The sequence below is a fragment of the Macrobrachium nipponense genome, chromosome 35, assembly GCF_015104395.2.
Source record: "Macrobrachium nipponense isolate FS-2020 chromosome 35, ASM1510439v2, whole genome shotgun sequence".
NCBI lineage: Eukaryota > Metazoa > Arthropoda > Malacostraca > Decapoda > Palaemonidae > Macrobrachium > Macrobrachium nipponense.
This window is the reverse complement of record NC_061096.1, coordinates 58,882,320-58,890,413: the sequence shown is the minus strand read 5'-3', so window position 1 is coordinate 58,890,413 and position 8,094 is coordinate 58,882,320. Positions and strand designations below refer to the sequence as shown.

At 37.6% G+C, this 8,094-nt stretch overlaps 1 non-coding gene across 1 annotated transcript; it reads left to right on the top strand.

The window, feature by feature from the left end:
- Positions 1–6,036: 6,036 nt before the first annotated feature.
- Positions 6,037–6,118, top strand: Trnas-cga (transfer RNA serine (anticodon CGA)). Its single transcript has one exon. It is a non-coding gene; the product is annotated as a tRNA-Ser (tRNA).
- Positions 6,119–8,094: the final 1,976 nt, after the last annotated feature.

The following is an 8,094-nucleotide window of genomic DNA, read 5'->3' as shown; positions in this document are numbered from 1 at the left end:
AGGATGTTCTTCCTGTGGTCATCCATTTGGGTGCTTGGTGATTTGAGATACAATGCTGGAGTTGTTCTGCTATTCGTGGGTGTAGGGCCTTGAAGTTTTGAGCCAGTATCCATGGACTTCATCGGGACCTGGGGCTTTCCAGTTTTGCATTTTCTTTAGTTGGTGTCTGACTGTGTCTGTCGTGATCTCTGTGAATCTTTGTTTTATTCTCCCTGTTTCTTCTTCCTTGACTTCCTGGAGCCATGTTGCATGTTTGTTGTGTGATACCGGATTGCTTCATATGTTTTCCCAGAGTCTCTTACTTGGTTCGGCTTCAGGAATTTCTGGGTGTTGTCTTCCCTCTTAGTTGGCTGTATAGTCTTTTTCCTGGTTGGTTCCGAATAGTTTGTTCTGTTGGTATCCCTTATTCCTGTTCATGTACCGTTGGATCTTATGTGCTTGGCCTTAAGCCTCTGTTTTACATCTTCTATTGTGTTGTTTAGTCCCCTCTCTTGTACTTTGTATTTCTCGTTGAGTTCCTCCTGTTGTTTTTCTTGCTTCTTAGCCTTTTTTTCTGCCATCTCTTTCAGTTTTTTTTTATTTTTCTCAAGTCAGATCTCATCACCATGATTTGCTTTTCCAGGCGCCTTTTCCAAGGAGGTTTCTGTTGGGTTGGTTGTGCTGGTGGTGTTGGTGTTGCGAATTCCCATCAGTTCTGCTACTAATCTTGCTCCTGCATATGTCAAGTTATTTGTTTCTGTGATACTGGTGGTGTATTATGCCCATTATTTCATTGACCTCACTTGTTTTCTCCCTTAATTTCTTGGTGTTGTAGGCTTTCATGGAGGGGATCTTTGTTCTCTCTGTATCTGGCTCCATCCATTGTCTAATCTTTTCTACCCATTCCGTCCTCTCTGTTACTTCGTCGGTGTTTCTGCCTCCTCTATTATTATTATTATTATTATTATTATTTCACTCTTCGGGGTGGGGAATCACCTCGTCGAGACTTTTTAAATGTGAATTTAGAGAGAGAGAGAGAGAGAGAGAGAGAGAGAGAGAGAGAGAGAGATGAGATTTTGTTCACACACACACACACACACACACACATATATATATATATATGAAAAAAAATTGGAACTCGTCTTTTTTTTCTTATATAAATAAAGAAATTCTGTAGAAACTACAAAATGACTACATAGCAGGATGACGGATCTATAAAATCTCGTAAATTTATTATGTCTTTCAGCTTTTAATTTGAAATGAAAATGCTTGTAGTTATTAATCATAATTGTTTGTTTTAATTATGAACGGCCGTCATCAGTAGCCTATTCATTACATTTGCAAGCATATACTTAATTTGGTCGTTCTCCAGCTGATATTTTTAAAACTAAAATTCACGGGTAAGAAAGAGCTAAGTTTTCCGTTTTTATTAACTATTATTTTTGCTCACTTGGGGAGTTAGCCTACAAACTAATTTGTTGTTGTTGTTGTTGTTGTTGTGTTCTTGTTGTTATGGGTGGGGGGGGGGGGGGTGGGGGGGGGGGGGGGGGACGGCGGTAGGAAATGTCCTATGGAAGAGCCTGAAAAGGTCTGAAAAAGGCGTTTTGCTTTGAGTTAAAAAAACAAATGAATTTTAGGATGGATATTTATGATTTATTTATTAGAGTAAAAATGTAAATAATAGATAATGTGCATGGTAAACACTACAGAAAAATTATTTGTAATGAGATATAGTATATTTATTTTAATTTTCGTTGGTGAAACAAGGCTCTATTTGAATGTTGATTTTAGCACGTTTTAAGTCACGAATATATGTTGACAACTTGTGTGTTAGGCGAAAATCTTGCATGCGTCCCGAGTAAGCCGCTGGAGGTCGGATCACGCCTCGTTACCCATAATTATTGTTCGGTATCAGAATAAATAGCTCATAAGAGCGTCTCGATTAATGACTAGGAAATTCACACAAGTTTATTGCTTAAAATTGTATAATTTCCTCCTGGTCAGTTAGAGCCTTGATTAATCACGTGTGACTGCATGGTCATCAGAACCTGGCATTAGGGACAGCGGCCTCCCGCAGGGATATAATAGGGTAGGAAGGGAGGGGTCACGAAGGGACAAGCTTTTTCAATAGTTCAAGGTGATTTATGCTTCACGTCACGGGAGTCGTTAAATAACAGAGCAAATTATGTTGATTAAACCTCCAGCAGGGCATCTTGATACTGGGTTGGTCGCTTCTTTTCATTTGTTGTCCTTAATTAGTTTTAATTAGTCGCTGACCTCCGCCTTGTCCTGTTTGTTGTAAGCCTTAAAGTGGCCCTTCCTGCTTTTTTGTTTAAATGGACTGGTCATAGTCCCAGGTTCAAACACAATACGGTATCTCTCGGGACACAGAGCGGCAGGAGTCCCGCTGAGAAGAGCATTTTTAAGACCTCTCTTCTTTTTGTTGCCATATGGGACTTTTGTGTTCGCTAATAGAGGGTGAGAAACCTCGATTATGCTAATAAGGACATGGACTCTCTCTCTCTCTCTCTCTCTCTCTCTCTCTCGTGTGTGTGCATATTGATGCTTATGAACTGCAATTGCTTGATCGTGGCGAATAAGGGAAGAATAAAAATTCCCGGGTTTTTTCGGTTTCTGTCGAGGGAAGGACGTATTGTGTGCAGTTATGCATTCAATTGGCACATGTTTTCATTTATATACCTATTACAGTCGTACTTGTTTCTGTTTATTTTTTTTTTCATTGATTATTATCATTATTATCGCTGACCTCAAATTCGAGTGACATACTCGTAGATGTAAACTTGCAACCTCGGCGTTTGCAAAACTCTTTGTGATCTCTCCCGTAATGATTGACTAAAGAAGCTCCTTGGTGAAAATTAGGCCTAAGTAACTAACTTTTTCGGTCAGGCCCACCACAGTCGAATTGAGACAAACCAGACTTGGGAAGTCGATAGCGCTGGGCTGAAGAAGCAAAGGTGGAAAAGGAAAGAGGAGAGACGGGGGGTGGATAATGGGCAAAGTAACCCTCCCATTTACCCACCACCACATCACAAAGGCCGCTTCCTTTCCCTCTCTGTAGCTGACTGCTACTCTATATAAGTCTCGACTACAGCCATCACTCCAGCAGACCCTGTTTCACGAGGTATAATTGTCAGTTTCCCGTAGCGATAGCATCCTCTATTGATGTATTTGGTACTTTTTGCCTTATTTTGCTTTGATAGAAGTCAAGCTTTGAAGTAAAGATTTGGTGGTGTTACTATTTACTGAGATGGTTCGGTAATGAATATTGAAATTAACATTATTTTCAGACTTGCCTTTGGGCAAAAAACTTATCATCAAGTACACCCTACCTGTTAATAAAGGAATCATGATGGATAAACTGTAAAAATGCTGCCTCCGACTCTCCAGGAATACTTCTAAGCTGTTTCTATTGCACAGTGACATGTTCTGATAATGAATACTGCATGGCAATTTTGTCATCATCATCTTTCCCTAATTAAACTATTTATCAATAATTTCAAGGTATATTATATTAGATCTGTTTATTATTGGCTCACATCGAAACCTCGTATCTCTTACACTGCGAGAAATTATGATAACGTAACAACAATATTATCAGTGATAATGCCAATGTTTGGGTTATTATAATTAAACACCGGATTAACCAAACAAAAACTTCTTTCAGTTTTCTTCTGAAGATTGAAAAAGAAACCCACAAAATCACTTTGTAACTTGTTTACTTCTAAGTATTTACATTTAGTTTGACTCCACACTCAACTGTGGAGTAAAACTAAATGTAAATACTTAGAAGTAAACAAGTTACAAAGTGATTTTGTGGGTTTCTTTTTCAAACACCGGATTACTACCGCGTGTTTGATCGTGATTGCTTTCGTAGATCCCGAATGCTCTTTCTCGTAAATGATTAAGGGCACTATTTCCTGCATGTAGTAATTACCGCTTGGGAAGAGGGCTGCTCTAGATTGCCAGGTATATAGCTGGTATAAGAATATTCTTATCCTCGTCCTATCTTTATTACTCTCGTAATTAACTGCGATGTTGTTGTTATTACTATTGTTGCAACCTAAAAACACCATACAAACAAACAAACAAACTCTGTTGCAAATGATAATAATAATAATAATGGATAATAATAATTAACCAATAAAGAATGCGGATATAGTGAAGAACGGAACGAGTAAAAAGATGTTATAATAGCGACAACGACAATAGTAATAACTACAGGTCGTAGATCAGTAGCATTGATATATTTGGCATCAGCTGATGAATAGAAAATAGATAAAAAAAGATAAAAAGGCTATAGCAATTAGCATGGTATCCAGAGATGTAACTGTAAAAATAATAGAGCAACTGGTACGTGTACGGATTCTTTAAAAACAACGGCAGTGTCGGTAGCAACTAGAGATTCAGAAGTAATCATTATGATAATAAAGGCAGTATATAGTCTTAGTCATCTGACACACTTCAGTTTTTAAAGTTTAGAGAACATTTAAGGGACCATTTCAGATCAATATATGATGGAGAAACAGAAGAACGATTCTTCAACCTGAGAACGCTTGGTGTTGGAGAAGGGGTCGTCCCGTCATCAGTGCACCTCACGCGGTGAACTGCAGGCATTACTGATGAAGGTTCTTTGCAGCGCCCCTTCGGCCCCTAGCTGCAACCCATTTTATTCCTTTTACTGTACCTCCATTCATCTTCTTTCTTCCGTCATAATTTCCACCCTCTCCTAACAATGGTTTCATAATGCAACTGCGAGGTATTCCTCCAGTCCAGTTACTCCTTCCAAATCGTCTTACTGTCAGTTTCCTTTTCAGCGCTGAATAACCTCATAGGTCCCAGTGCTAGGCCTTTGGCCTGAATGCCATATTCCATTCCAGACTGACAACAAAACATGAACGATGTTTTGCCAAGAAATTTCATAGATAAGATTTGTGAAGGTAAAATCAGACACCACCTTGCACCGATTCATCATTGGGATCAGAAAATTCAAGCAAAAAGAGATTTAGTGTCGCCCAGAACTATTTTGTACATTATTATACCGTAAAAACACTTGGCAAATCTCATGTGATCTAGAAATGGTTTTCTATCTTTGGCGTTGTGCTGAAGAAGTAGTTCTTCTTTATTATTTTAACAGATATTTATTGTTTTCAAGAGTATATTTACCAAGTAGTTTGGGATTTCATATCGTTTAGACAAAAGATTTTATAGAATTTTTAGCAACCGATGATGTCTCGTATATGCGCGATTATAACTGTATAAATGATTCGTTCATTCATTTTCCTTTGGGGGACAGATATCGATTTTATCTCTCTCTCTCTCTCTCTCTCTCTCTCTCTCTCTCAGAACATGCATTTCTTCGTTTCTTCCTGTGGAAGCTTAATGGAAAACTTTGATGGTGAAATAAAAATTTGATGTAATTTTCCATTTATTTCGTATCATTATCCTTTGGTTATTTGTTTACAATATATAGGCAATATTAGTCAGTCAAATGTATAAATCATTAGTGTTTTTATGTATGCTTGTGGATTCATTCACATATTCACAGAGAGAGAGAGAGAGAGAGAGAGAGAGAGAGAGAGAGAGAGAGAGAGAGAGAGAGAGAGAGAGAGGTAAACATCTGTTGATTCGGCTTTCATCCGATACTCAGACATATGTGGGTGTTTAGTAAATCACAGTTATTTTCTGTCAGTAAATGGTAAGACACATTTCCATTAAACGTTCCTTTCCAATATTGATGTTGATAGTACAGATAGAGGCTCAATGGAGCTTCATGTTAAGAGGTAAAACCTCTCTCTCTCTCTCTCTCTCTCTCTCTCTCTCTCTCTCTCTCTCTCTCTCTCTCCTTTTTTTTCTTTCTTTTGCATTCACACACTCAAAACCACACTAACACAAACACACACATGAAATAATTTTGTGCCAAAGGGCTGCCAACCGTAAGACCTAGGAAGCATCTTCGGTGAAGGTAAAAGTGTCATTCACTAAGGTCCTCGGAGTAAATGATTACTATGCAATGCAATATTGCCTGTGCATTTAAGAGCTGCGGTGTCCGAGTGGTTAAGGAGATGGACTCGAAATCCATTGGGCCCTGCCCGCACAGGTTCGAATCCTGTCCGCAGCGGTGACGTAGAGTTTTGAAAATTAAATACGTGACCTAAGGTTAAAAAAACAGTAGACTGGGTTCGGAGATTTAAGGAACAAAAGGCGGCCAGAACTTTGTTTGAACGAGGTGCTGATCGCTGAGTAAGTGCACAAATTGCCTCTTAACAGATGTGCTATGAACGTGCTGTATTTGCATGATCTTATAGATAATATATTTGAGAGAGTGTATGTGTATACGTATGTCCATCTCCTAAAAGGCTTTAATTATCCTGTAGGAAATTAGTTCATATTTGCCACTTTTTACGTGGATTCTGCTCGTGTGCATTACAGTTGGCAAGGCTGTCTCCTTCAAATAGGATATTTCATTTTAGTGACAGGCTGACTACTACACTCCATGAAATTGGAGAGGTCGTGCCTTTAGAATATCATACCATTACATATTATTGGGAAATTAATTTTTACCTCAAATCTCGTTCTACGTTTGCCAGATTTTTTTTCCAGGATTTTGTCAATCTGCAGCCGATTTCCATATCTCATTTTTTATTTAATAGGAACTGTAACCAAAACAATTACATTACTACATTTTTTCGTAAAGGCCATCCACTCAATTTAATTCTGATTAGGGATTTGCAAATGTATCCGCGCCGCAAAAATATCGGTTGTTTTTTATTTTTTTATTTTGACACTCCTATTTCCACTCATTTTAATAGTCGTTGTATTCGACGACGGGACTCGAACATGTTCGAGCTGGGCAGTAAGGATTCCGAACCTATTTCGTTAACCACTCAGACACAGCCAGTAGCCTTCGCCGGCGCACATATTTGGACGACGATTTAGATTACATAATTCAGTCTACCCTACGATGTTTCTGGACGATGCTCTCAAAAAACGCATGAAGCAGTTATCCTTCAACTGGGGGAAAATAAGTTAATGGAGAGACAGAAACAAGTTATGGTTTGCTTTCAAAGTAAATTAGAAAAAGTAACTCATAATCATATAGAAAAATAACCATATAACTATAACTCATTTCACTGCTACCGTCCTTAAATCTCCTCGCTAAAACAAAACTAGGAAAACTTAAGAAGGAAAAGGACAATCTGTTGTACAGTCATCATTTGGAGCGAGTTTAGTTTGGCTTTCAACAAACCATATTGGCAAAGCTGTTAATGGGTCAGTTGGCAACTCAGTTTAAAGAATTTGTCTATTAAGAACTGAATCATTTGTATTTTCTATGACGGCGAAGCTATTAGTCCTCGTGAAGTTTTGTGTTTAGCATATATTTCCACCAGTATATCAACGTGTAGTAAAAAGGTCGCATTCCTGTAGCTCTTCTTTGTGAAACGGGAATTTTCTTCATTATTATTATTATTATTATTATTATTATTATTATTATTATTATTATTATTATTATTATTATTATTATTATTGGACGGGGACCCTCATTGAGACACTGTGTTGTACAGAATGACAGTTTGTATGCCAGTGAGTTCGTGCAAACTGTCATTCTTTTCTACGAAGTATTATTATTATTATTATTATTATTATTATTATTATTATTATTATTATTATTATTATTATTATTATTATTATTATTATTATTATTAACTTCAATGCAAAAGTACAACCAAAAACATTCTACTACTCTTTTTATTGAAAATCTACATTTCGAACATATTACCTTCCTCAAGTTCTGTTAGAATAAAAAAAGTATGCATATATACTTGCAAAATGTTCAACTTTACATCCACTATGAAACTCAGATGAACATTCACTTAACGAAGACTTAGAGCCTTGCCTAGGAGTCAGGTCTTAGAACCATAACTCCTCATAGACTGCGTGATACTTATTTTTTTCCCCCTCTTGATTTTTTTTCTTATCGAAACAGCTTGATGTCCCTCCTTATGAAAGAAAAACGGGCCGATGAGGCTGGTGATGAAAGAGCTGTTGAACGTCACGCTGACCAATATTTCCCGCGAAGATTTATGGGCGCCAGTA